The sequence below is a fragment of the Pelmatolapia mariae genome, linkage group LG3_W (assembly GCF_036321145.2).
Source record: "Pelmatolapia mariae isolate MD_Pm_ZW linkage group LG3_W, Pm_UMD_F_2, whole genome shotgun sequence".
NCBI classification, from domain to species: Eukaryota; Metazoa; Chordata; class Actinopteri; order Cichliformes; family Cichlidae; genus Pelmatolapia; species Pelmatolapia mariae.
The window spans coordinates 81,905,130-81,917,976 of record NC_086229.1 but is presented as its reverse complement, the minus strand read 5'-3'; the positions used below and the strand labels follow the sequence as shown (position 1 = coordinate 81,917,976).

At 40.2% G+C, this 12,847-nt stretch overlaps 1 protein-coding gene across 14 annotated transcripts in view; it reads left to right on the top strand.

The window, feature by feature from the left end:
- The window catches only part of LOC134624900 (adhesion G protein-coupled receptor L3-like), a 265,399-nt gene that overhangs the window by 155,992 nt on the left and 96,560 nt on the right, over positions 1–12,847 (top strand). The window lies entirely within an intron of this gene.

The following is a 12,847-nucleotide window of genomic DNA, read 5'->3' as shown; positions in this document are numbered from 1 at the left end:
GAATGCAGTCACATTAATGGAAAGGCACGTACAAGACAAGTACTGCATATGTGTCTCATTCATTTATTCAGATCACTGAAAGATATGATTTTGAGAGCGTGCTAAACAGCAGAAACATGAAAAAAAAATCGAATTAATTAATCTCACAGAAAAATAAAGGAAGTCTTTTTTCAGACCCTGAGCTGTCACAGAACCACAGTTTATGAGCTGAACTTTAATAATCATCATATTTGGTTACTACACTTTGCCTCCCTTCTACAATAACCACATACAGGCCGACTGTGTATCACTTGCGGTCATGTAGTACATAATATTGGATGAGCGACTATATGAGGAAGCTGAATGCAACAATGACCTGTCTGGGTTCATAGTGAGCTCATTGCTATACGATCTGACATATTCCTACCGGAATGTCAAACTGAATTTACATCAAGGGCCAGATGCACTCTACTTTGAACTTACTGTAAGATATGTAAATTTCTTAAAGATTTATTGGAATTTCCAACCCTTTAATTGTTTATCTGTTACTTAATTACTTTGGTGTAGCATGAATGACAATTCAAGCTTAAAATTGATGAAAATACAGTTAAAATGTCAAGATCTTTGAACTCCTTCACATTTTCCAAAAAAGCCGTCCAGATTGGAGTCAAGGTTGGGTTGATTCTGTTCCCCGGGCCTTATGTTTAACACCCCTACCCTAGGCGATGAGTGATTTTACTTTACTAATGACTCTATTGATCTCACACCAGCTATTTTTAAACTTTTTATTAGCGTGTTTGTTCCGGCTGACACTTTTTTATGTGTTGCGTGAAGAACAGCTTGGCACGGTACGTCTTGTTTTTGTCGGATTTTGGTTAAACACTGATAAACATATGCATTTATACTTAAAGAGTGTGTGGGCTAGTGGCAATTGGCTGTGGGGTATGGTGCTCAGTGTATTTTGATTCGTCCCAAATTGGAAGCGAAGCAGAGTTTAACACATGGCGACGTACTGCCGACAGATGACTATTAAAAACTGTGCCTAGCATAAAGCGAAGCACCATTTTTAGCATTCATATGATGTGTTTTCTTTCATCACATGTAACAATAGGAGAAAAGATTTTTCAGGCACAGAAATAATAATTCTATTGTCTTAAATTCTTAGGCGCGTGACACATTTTCTGTTTAACTCGAGAGTTTTTCCGCACATTCTTTAGCCACAGGCTTAGGGCTTTTATTCAGTCTGGCTGTTGACTTTGAAAAAGGAACAAGTGACTGCTCACATTAAACTTCCCAGAACTCTTTTGAAAAGTCTAATTTCTCCACTCCATTGTTCTTTTTATAAATTGGTGCTTGTTGGGAAGCATAAAACGGAGAAAAAGAACCTGTTTTGACACACCAAGGTAATTCTTTGCGCTATCTCATCAACAGCTCCAGTCAAAAATGTCACAAGTTATTTGACTGTGAAATCCTTACTCCTGCTTTCTCCTCTGGAGCTTTATTCTACCTGCCGCTTGCCAGTTTAATTTATTTTCTTTAGCTGGCTGCTACTTTTCTCAAAATCTTTTCTTTTTTTTTTTTTTTACACATCGAGTCGTGCTCCAGCACACCCTGTAATGCATTCATTCTTTCAGTGGCCGTACTTACAGCGTTCACTTTTGACGATGCATGACTGTCCAAAATGTAATATGTCGTAGTTAAGGAGCGTAGAGCGGTGTTATGTGCTTTTTATATGAGATGGTTCAGCGTTTATACGCAGTGGTCACACATTTCTGTCATGTAGAAACTTGCACGTGCAAAGTCTCAGCAGCAGACTTCCAGTGAGAAGTGTTTGATTGTGTTATTGGCTGCTGTTGCAGAACAGGCTGCCCTCCAAAGAGTCTGCTGCATGAATATAGATAGTAAAATGTTGCATTAAGTGAATGGATGGAGTTGCAGAGCAAATATAAACGTCAGATAAACAGACTGATCGAGGAATGAAAGAGTGATTGAATGGGCTCCAGAGTAAAGAAACATTTAGAAGGATACAGACTTAATCTGAATAAAGCACTGGCTGTTAGCTTCCACACAGTTGTCTCTCACGAGTAGCCTAATTTTAAGATGGCAGGATAGTCACAACCACATTGTCTGAATCAGCATCAGCGTACCACTTCACTGCACACAAATTAGTCTGTACTCGCAGCTGTATTGCATTGTTTCTTCCATTAATTTGCTAGTCCGGTGAGGATGCGCAAAGAGGAAACCTGGAAACATCTGTCAGAGAAATGCACAACGATGAACGAGCTGATAAAGTGTGGAAAATGAGGATTTGAATCCTTTTGATGCAACAATGTGAGTTGTTTTTAAGCTAAAAAGAAATGCTAAGTGTTAGTTGTAGTTCATTCTGAGTCATTGTTGTCATTCAGCGAGCCCAGAACAAATGATTCGATGAACCACAGAACACTAGAGAGTCAAAAGCCAATGTAGTCTCTTCCTTTTCCTGCAAACATGAGCTTCTGAAATTTGATCCAGTGTCATGATCACAGTGCCTGTTAGCGCTTACAGAAAGGTGTCATTCTCTGATCGCACTAACACAAGCTCATTTCCACTTGTGCTTCCACTTCCACGAGCATGCCTGACCTGCCACAGCAGTGGAGCATGGTATATGGGCAACAGAGCAGCAGATACATGGCCAGACCCACAGCTGGGGCTCCATTGCCGTATGCCCAGGGTACAGCACATGTTACGGGGGGAGTAGGTTGGGGCAGGGGGATGATGACTGGAATTGCCAAAACCACATTACAACCTTAAAAAATGTGTCCAATTTAAAAAATCTACAAATTAGGTTGGATGTGCACACTGGCTGTGAGCTTCACTTAATTGTCCACTTGCAGCCCCCTCAACAAGCCGACCAGTATTTTGATCCAGACAGGATGTTTTTAAAGACAGATGATCCATGCACAAGTGTGCTCGTCTGATAATTAATTTCATTAACTTGCAGTAGAAAGTGTAGCTTTTAGTAGGCAGACATAAAAGCTCTGTTATCACTTTTCATGATCGTATTCAATGCTGATTATGTGAGGACAGCTGAAATAAATTTGCTGTGTTAATATTTTTAAAGCATAAATGAAAATAAAGCTTAAGGATAACACTGCATGAATGGTTAGTAGCACAAGCATGCATGCAAGCATGAACTTAAAAAAAAAAAACATGGTGGTAAATGGAAAATATTACAAAGGCCAAAGCAACCTCTCTAGAGCATGTTGATCTGACAGTAGCTGACTCTCAACTATCCATCAGCCAGTGCTTCAAATTCACCTTTTGTAGTGTTTTTCACCTCCTCCATCACTTTGCGATTCAGCTCAATCATCTCCTTCACTGAGGACAGACTTCACGGGATTGTTTCAGGACTACGAAGATTGCCGCCCAGCAAGTTGAGGAGCTGCATGAAATTAGTGTCAACGCTGTTAGTTGTAGACCAGGCAGCCAAAAAAACAAAAAACGAAATCCTTGAAAAAAATTGATGTTCCAATGAAACCAAATATGTCCCATCACATGGACAATTTTCTTACTGAAGGACTGCCACGGATAACAACTGAAAACAATTACTCCTTCTCTCAACTGCTTTATGTTTACTGTCATTGGTTCTTATCCAACAAAGTGCTAATAAATAATCCTAAAACAGATCCTGAAATGGTTCATTTGGAAATATACCAGTTTTTAGGTTTGTACCTTTCTTAGAAAATACCAAATCAAACATATTTTAACTAACAGTTTCAACTAGTACGACCCATCTCAGCTGGACTTTACGCTAATCAGCAAAGGTAATTATGCTAACATGCTAAAAGACATGTTAGCATATTATTCACTTAAAAAAGACCTCCTTTAGATAAACAAACACGATAACTAATTATCGTTTGTATTTTGATGCTACTGTACTGTAAGTGTTCTCACTATATACTGGAGTGTATACTGGGGTTAAATATATTTAACCTCGCTTCTGATTTTTAGCACTGCATGTAGCGCAAACAACAGTCAAGTCAAAAACTGACTTTTACTTTGAGGGTTTAATGACACCGTGTAGTTCTGTTCCAACTATTCATTAAGCCACTAAGGATCACTGTTTCAAAGAGAAGACTGCCATTAACTAAATAAAAGAACAATAAAGTAGATTCAGAGCATCAGAAGACACACAAAAGCTGATGGTTGATGTTGGAATTCGGTGTAATGAGTTGTGCATTTGTTGGCTTTACAATGGTGCTGTAGTGACAAAGCAGATACATTCTTGAATGAACAGATCAACCCTAACCTGACCGCAATTCCCTGCGTCATTTAAAACATGCGACCCAAGATGCTATAGAACAGGTTACAGAGCTGAGTCATTTTCACGTATTTATTGACTCTCAAGCTACAAATTTCTGAGCAGATCTCAGTAAATGTAATAAAGTTGCTTCATTTACCGTCTGTAACTTTGCAAATTGTGGGTAAAAGAGAGGCAACGCACTGCAAACAGTGCTCCGCAGGAAATCAGAAAATATCCATTATCAAAGCAGACTGTTTTCTTACTCTCGCAGCAACGTTAAGTGGGAGTGAAATTTAAATCTGGCATGTTATGCTATTTGTATTTTTATGTTTAGTTTGATCACCTGTCTGTGAAGAGGAATATATGAGATTAAATTAAATTAATATGCATAATAATTGAAATGTTCTTGTAAACTGTGGTTATGATTAAGTTTTGGAATCTTCTAGTCGTAATTAATAGTTCATAATTATTCTATAAACGTTACATTGATGTAATAAATATTCTAACAGCTTTCAGAATATATAAGATCCCTCTAGTTCATGATTTACTACAGTGGCGGGGAAAAACAACAAACAATAAAAGGACCCCTTTTGACAAATGATACCCTGCCTCTGATTGTAATACTAAATTCCTAAGTCATTACAACAGTTTAAAACCAAACAATGAGACATGTATATAACTTCAAAAGCTCTAAAAAAAAAAGTGCCCCTGCTCGCTAACTAGCTAGCTAGCTAGCTAATTGAGATGCTAGCTAGCTAGCATCTCAATTAGCACCCATGCTAAGCAAATATCCCTCTCAAAATTGTCTGTCGGTATCTTTCCTTATGCTGCCAAGATGGCAATCATCTTGAAATATATACAGCTGTTCACAATACAATTTTTTTAACCTTTTTTTCTTTTTATATGTTCTTAAATACACTTATGTAAGCTTGAACATGGAAGCACGTGATTTCCTTTTGCAGTATGTGTCTTGATCTTAGCGATGAATATTTTTGCGTAGCTCGCTTCCAATGAAGTTATCTCCACGATGACAGTATCAGTTACAAAACTATAAAGCCTTTTTCCCGACAAACTTAGCTGTGGAAAGGACTTTCTCCAGGCCTCGACTTTACCAGACTAACCTCTGTGCTGTCTGCCACAGTGAGCATGAGGCGCTTGCTGCATTAACTCCACAGGACAGCAAAGGCAAGGGCAGCCACATGAGAAAATTTGCCTCAGCCTCTCTCACCTGCTGCTGCTGTCTGTAGCAGTAACATACCATCCATAAGTTAATATTCCAAGCTGCTTCCACAGCCTTTTTATGCCGACGTAACACCAAGACTCTGGGAGATTTCTATGTTTAGCCTCACATCATCGATTAAACATTATAATGGTGTGTTTGTTGTGAATGGCTTTAATTATGCCTGATGATGACACTTTACAGAAATCAGCAGTGCCTCTGTGGTCTTTGATTCATCTTGCCGTTTTAGTCAAACACCCTCTCATGTCTGCGTGTGTCGCTGCGCGAGTGACTGTTTTCGTCGACTCATGATTGGTGCATTTGATGTGGCACAGTTGGTGTCATGGATACATTCATTGTCTGACAATCTTGTAATTCTGCCACATGTTGCCATCTGGCCCAGGCACGACGCCAGCCCTGCTGGCCTGGAGAGAGTCAGCAGACGTGACGCCCCGACCTTCATGCCGAAACAGCCAATGTTTTGGACGTTCGGGCCATCTTGGCTCTATTTGGAAGAGCCTGACACATGCTAAATTGATTAAGACTGTCTAAGCAGTAAATGCAGGCTGGCAAAGTCGCTGCAGATAATGTGAGTGTGACTCAGTGTGCTTTTAAAGGCAACAAACTGTTGTCCTTTCTGTTCCACTGCTTATGTGCTTGGCTTAGAATAACTGTCATCACTTTTTTCTGCTTTTTTTTGACAAGCTATTATATAGATTCAGAGATACCCTGCATTTGTCATATATCATCATAGGTTTTTTTTTTTTAATCCTTACAATGCTTTGAGGAATATAATGCTGAGCAATTCAAACCAAATGCTACCGTTCCATAAAAATGCAGCCTTTTGCTTGCTGTATGAAGCTCTTTTTGATGTTGGGGCTTAGGAATGTAGGCTACATGCTTATTTGCAGGCGAGGCACTTATCACATGCCTGGTGCACCTCTCGCAGAGGGCAATTTTCTTCGAGGGAAAGTGCAAGGTTTAGGATTATAGTCGAAAATGATTTTTCTAACACGTGTACGCAAATCCGTGCAGCCAACCCTGATGTTGCACATACACAAACTTATGCACAAATTCTTCTAGCAAACCCTTTAATGCCGCAACACAATGGGCTTCTGTTAGTAATGCAGCTTTAGATTTTTTTTGCACTAAGAGAGGGAGCTCTTTGTCGTTGTTTAAGAGCCGTTTTTGGATGTTTCACAGCAGGGCTAAAAACAAATTGTGATATATTAGCAAATATAATTGCTGTGGCCATTTTTGTGCCCGTGTTTTTTTCGATCATTCTCTCTGAGACTGAATTAGGGGAGACCTTTGAGCAGGTATGCCCATGTTTCAGGTAGTTCACAATGTGCCATGTGCTTATACCCTCTCTGTGATACCCCATTATATATCATATGCGTCCCTCCTCCTGACTGGCCATCCATCACTGGCCTTGGCGGCTCTGCCTTGATCCAGAAATCATACACAGATCACCTGTGTAGTGAGAGAGGTGGCAGGCAATCCCTCAATTAAGGCCAACAACCAATCCATCTCTCCTGACGTTTGCAGAAATGGGAAAAAAAAACCATAAAGTCCTTTGCAAGACAAATATTTGTGATTTCTCGTATTGATTGTAGTGTATGCATTCGGGTGTTTCAGTGCAGGGATCTTTTCCACCACATCTCTAGTCTTTTATAACTCCTCATGTGTGATTTTATGTTAGTGTGTGTGTGGAAACTGGTTTCTCTAGAGCCCCCCAAAATTGCCACAGTAAATTTAACAGGCTTGGTAAGCTTGGTGGCCCACAAGCTCAAAGTGATTTATTTTGGCCAATCAACCGAGTAAATCTGATTGGAGGCTTCTAAAGCATCTTTAACTCTCTTTATCACCAGTGTCAGGGTTTCTCCGCACAGATTGGCCGTATCCATTTGGCCCTTTCTGCTGTTGGTTGACGGTATTTTGAAAAGCTTTGCTCTTTTTCTTTGGCAAACGGTGGGACCTTGGAGGAGCGTGCTTTTCCTCTTAGTGATTTCGCAATTCCCTCTGGGCGTGTCCTCGCACCTTACTTTTTCCTCTTTCTGCCTTCCCTCATACGTTTGACGATGTTTGGCTGTGTCACTTGCCACTAGAGACTCAAGGTTTGGCTCTAAGGATAAAAACTCATTCCAGCATTCTTCCTTGTAGCTTGATGCTAAATATTGGGTTTCTGTGCACTGTGAGGTTTGAATGCAACCTTACCAAAGCACTGTCTTTCATACTGTAGACATGTAGATGTGGAACAGATTTGCATACTTCTTATTACCACGCTTCACTGGTAGGGCGAATTGAGCGACTTTTCGAGATGTGAAAATATAAATATAGAGATTAAATTCAGAAGATCCTGTTTTGCAAATGCACATAAGCTACGTTCACATTAGGCAAAAACACTGCTTGTTTACTGCACAGCTGTGTGGCTAATTCATCCTTCAGTACTTCAGGATAGCGCATTTGCAGGCAGACTTAGCTCATATCTCTTCTGTCATTTACCTCAAACACAGTGAGTGTCTCTCCGGGCCCATGTCCATGTGTGCATACATATCAGCCCGGTGCATACGCTTCTCCCAGCACTGTGTGACCTCCATCGATGCCCTCTCAAGTCCTGGGAAGAGAGGCCGGGAATGAGAAATTAATTGCCAAACAATGCATGGCTCCCATCCATTATGGTTCTCATCATGTCAGATGATATCGAAGCATTACCGGATGTCTGGCTGCATAATTTACTGCACCTCCTCCCCACCAACACCCACAGCAGCAGCAGCAGCCCCGCACCCACAGCCCAAGTTACACTCCCTGATGGATTTGTGGGCTTGTCTCAAAAGGTTCCATTTAATGGCAGGACGACTTTCATCATAATTATCATCATTTTATTTTCAACCCATTCCCCTCAACTCATGAGGACGTGTAGCATTTCAGTGGGATTGTATGACATAAACATTAGGGAAATGATCAAATGAGGAGCTGAGTGAATAAAGCCGTGAAAGTAATGGCTACTGATGTTGTGTTATGAAAGAGATGCTACTGCTTTTATTATTTTTCTCTGCATAGATGAAAAAAAAATGGCCCAAGATAAAATTTTACTTTATGATTCTGATTTATGATCGCTTAGCTGTTGCCTGAATGAGTGAACAAGCCACTCATGTCTTGTTTGACAAGCCAGTTCTCTTTGCCATATCAGGTTAGAGCCACATTGGGACGTAATCTCTTTATTTTACATTAAACATTTTGTCTTACATTTAGAAACATCAATTAAATGTACTTAAAGTGAAGCTAAAGAGTCATAAAGTTTATTTCTTTTGAGCCTGCTAGCATGACGTGCAGCATTGATGTATGTTGACTTTTATGACTATCAATTTAGTTCAATATCCATTTCTACAGAGAAGCTGCAGAAAGCTGATTCCAACTTTTTGGACTTGTCTGAAATTAGAAGTTTGGGTTTTTTTGTCTAGAGTTTGATGAAAATATTGACACCCTGCTCTGTACGATGGCCGTAGCATGAAGCTTGCTAGCTTAGCGCAAGCCCTGCTAACGGGGGGAAGCAACAGGTGTGGCTCTCTCCTTGAAGGCAAATTAAATTTAAGCACCTTTTAAAGCTTCCTAGACAAAAAAAAATCATATCATATTAGATCTTCTGCAAGTAATCAAGGGGCTAACTAGCAAGCTCTGCAGTTTAAGCGAGCTACATAGCAAATTTTTAACCTATCTTGCTCAAAGACGAATGCACTTATGCCACAGTGAGGTATCCATGGTCCTCTGTCTGACCACCCACAAGTCTGTGGTCACAGTTAGTCAGACTTTAATTATAGTTAATCACCAAATGGTTTTCACCCAAATTATGCTCAAGCTCACATTTGTTATTCTCAGTAGATTTCAGTTCTCATTACTTTGTGCAATAAAACCAACCAACGACAAGAAAACTTGCTTTTTTTCACAAGTTACAATTAGCTACTATTAGCTACTCTGTTAAGCTAATGAACTGTTAAGAGCTACCATGTTCTGGTTTGTCTTGATGCATGCTGCCCAAACAAGACTGCAGTCATATGCATTGCTTCAAACAGGAGAAACAAATAATCAGACTTTTAAATTGCAAGCATATCACACCGGAATGTTAACAATTATTTTTGTTTTGTTTTTTAACAGCAGTTCAACAGATTAATTGGAACTGATTAAAAATGTCGTGTACACTATCTCATTTCCTTGAAGAACCCAAAAGCTTTGCCTTCAACATGGTACCCAACAATGTCCAACTTGGGTGGACATCACAGCCACACTGTAATTTGCTCAAAAAGACCTTCTCACTTTTACTTTATACCTCCTATTTCTACAGAAAAGTGCTGATGTTATTAAAAAAAAGTAAGACGCAGATGAATTTACAACGTGAAAGCAGCGCTCTCAGATCAAACATCCAAATGACAGAAGTATCGTTATGGCCTGCTAACAACCTTGATCGTGGATTCTGGCTTCACGTACGATTCAGTCTAAAAATATGCGTCCCAGCTCACAGAAATCCCATTTCACATGCTTTAAACAAACTTAATGGGTGACATCACACATAGACTGTCCAAAATTTACTACAGCCCGGCTGAAGATATAACTGCGCATAAATGTTCAAATGCTAAAATTAGGAGGTAATTGGGTTCAGCGCGAGGCTGGAAGTGTCACTCTACTGGCTGATGCTCGTTTCATTTTTACCCCCAAAAGCCCTTTCCAGCTCTTTTGATCTCGAGTCTGCAGAAGTTTCTCCGAGACGCAAGTCGGCTCACGGTGCGGAAAGGCACGTCATATGAACCGGATCCATTTCATAATAGCGTAGCAGGTTTTTTTCCTGGAGCAAAGTAGAGCGGGCTTATCTAATTGTGGGAGCCACGAGCCCTGGGATACAGAAAGAGAGGCTAATTAGTTAGAAATGAATGCTTTGAAATGAAGCACAAAGCTCTATGTGTGGTGGAAACGGGCTTCACACATTCGGCGTGGGGTGGGGGGGCAACAGAAGCGAGGTGTAAATGATGAGTGCAGCTTGCGTTTCAGTGAGAGTAGAAGTCAGAGTGCCCACAGAAGTTCGCTACTGTCCTATGAATGAAAAGATGGCTGGTCGTGGTGCACGAACATTCGAGCCCTCAAGCTTAGAAAGCAGGAGCAGCTCGTAGCTCTTATTCTTTTTAATCAACTTTGCAATGCCTTTGAGAACGCATCGAAGCTTAAATATACAGAAGAGGAATCACTTTGAGGTTTGATGTCATTTTATTGAAGTCGAAGAGGACGCTGAAGTGCCTGCTTTGTTTCATGAATTTAGAGGTTGCTGGCATTGGAACATACTTATGGCCTTATTCCCAAGGAATCTTTGCGGTATTCCGCATCATTATAATGTGGAATCTTTTCATACAAAGATCGCTGTATAAAATATCTGGGTAATAAAAGAGTTACTCCAGTTCATTAAGAGACTCAAACCAAAATGTGACAAGCCCTTCATATCGTCCCGTAAGGTCACAGAGTAGTTCCTCGGGGCATACCAAAGACCTGCTCACATCGTTTCCCCCCCCCTCTCGCTGTCTCGTTGTCACTTTGAATAGAATGGGGAAGCTGGCGAAAGCAAAACAAAATGTCCTTGTGTTGTCTCCAAGGCGATAGTGCCTGCAGACTGTGGCTGCTGTCTGCTGCTGCTGGCTTTTCTCTTTTTTTCTCCTGTGCTCATCGCATGGAAAAGATATTTAAGTTTGCTCAAGGACACTTTCTTCTCTTTCATATGTGTGTGTGTGCAGGCATATTTAACATGCAGTATGTAGACAGGACATTCTGAAAAATAATTTGACGGTGGACTCAACGGGATCAAATGGAAGAATGGAATTACATTCCAGACGAGGTTCCCAGTGACTTTAAATTAACCTCATGCCGTGATGGTTATATCCTCAAGTCATATTTCTCTGTCGTATAACTCGCAGCATTCAGGGAGGTGGCACGATGAGTTTTATCATCACTATTCTAAAAGAAATAGTAAACTAAAGAGATCTTATGGCCTCTGACTTCGAGAAGCAGTTGGCGTTTTTCAGTTTTCGGCAGTGTTTGTTGACAAAATATTCAGAAGGCTATTGCACACGACATAAAATTTGTCATTTCTCCATTTTCATTTGTGTACGCGGGTTTAGCGTCTAAGCAGAGTGGCAGCACAACATCCTTTATGCTTAAAGCCTGAATTTCACCCCATCGGCTACTTACTTGGAAAGATATTCACAGATTCAACTTACGGCAGACAAATAGCTACAATCTCATTTTCAAAACAAGCTGTCCCCCAGAAATGAATAACATTAGTCTGTGAGATGAGTGTGCCAGAACCATCTATAAGAAGTAACACCAAAAAGCTACTAACATAAAATATAGAGAGGTTGTATTTTGGGGGGTAATCTTTACCTTGGAAATAAAGTCAGTACATCACCTGCTTTTACGCTATGTATAAAGAGAATAGTTTACAAGGGAAATCTGACAGAATCTCACAGTCGTGCAGTCTTTTAAATTAGTTGTAGTTATTTATTGATGAGCTTTGATGCATTTGATGCATATGTATGCATTAGAGCCCAGCTGATTTATCGGCAGATTGATGTTATTAAATATGATCAAACATTAGCTATTCAGGCATTTGTAAAGGCCAGCACTGCAACTTTGCTGTTGGCAACTTGTATTTTGAGTGCGACAAACACAACACCTTGATGATCTAAGTCAGCGGTCCCCAACATTTTTTGCGCCACTTACCGGTTTATGTCCGACAATATTTTCATGGACCGGCCTTTAAGGTGTCGCGGATAAATATAACAAAATAAAACCAGTACCGGTACCAGAAAAAAGAAGATTTATGCATAACACACGGGAAAAGAACCACGGAAACCGAATCAATGATAAAAACGATTAAAAGAATAACGATAAAAACCGCTAAAAATTCTGAAAACCATAAATTTCACACCTGAGCCTCAACTCTCACGGCCCGGTATCAAACGATCAAACGACTCAAGGACTGGTACCGGGGCCATGGACTGGAAAAGTCCTATATTTTTCAGGGTCTAGTATGCATGCACGTATTTTGGGGGTGGTACAGAATAGTCCTTTCCCCAATTGCCTATTCATTCTGGTTGTTACCAAGCAACATGAACCCAACATAAACTGGGCTTCCTAATGGTTTTCCAGTGGTGTTGTAAAGTTACCAGATATGAGAAATAAGGTATAATCCTAATGCTGATTTTAGTGTGGCTACTACATGGAAATAGAAGTATGAAGCATCCTGGTTGAGTGTTTTACTTGGTTTATTCTAACTCTATTGAAATGTGCGTGGCTGAAATGCTAAAATAACAAGTGACAGAGCAGAT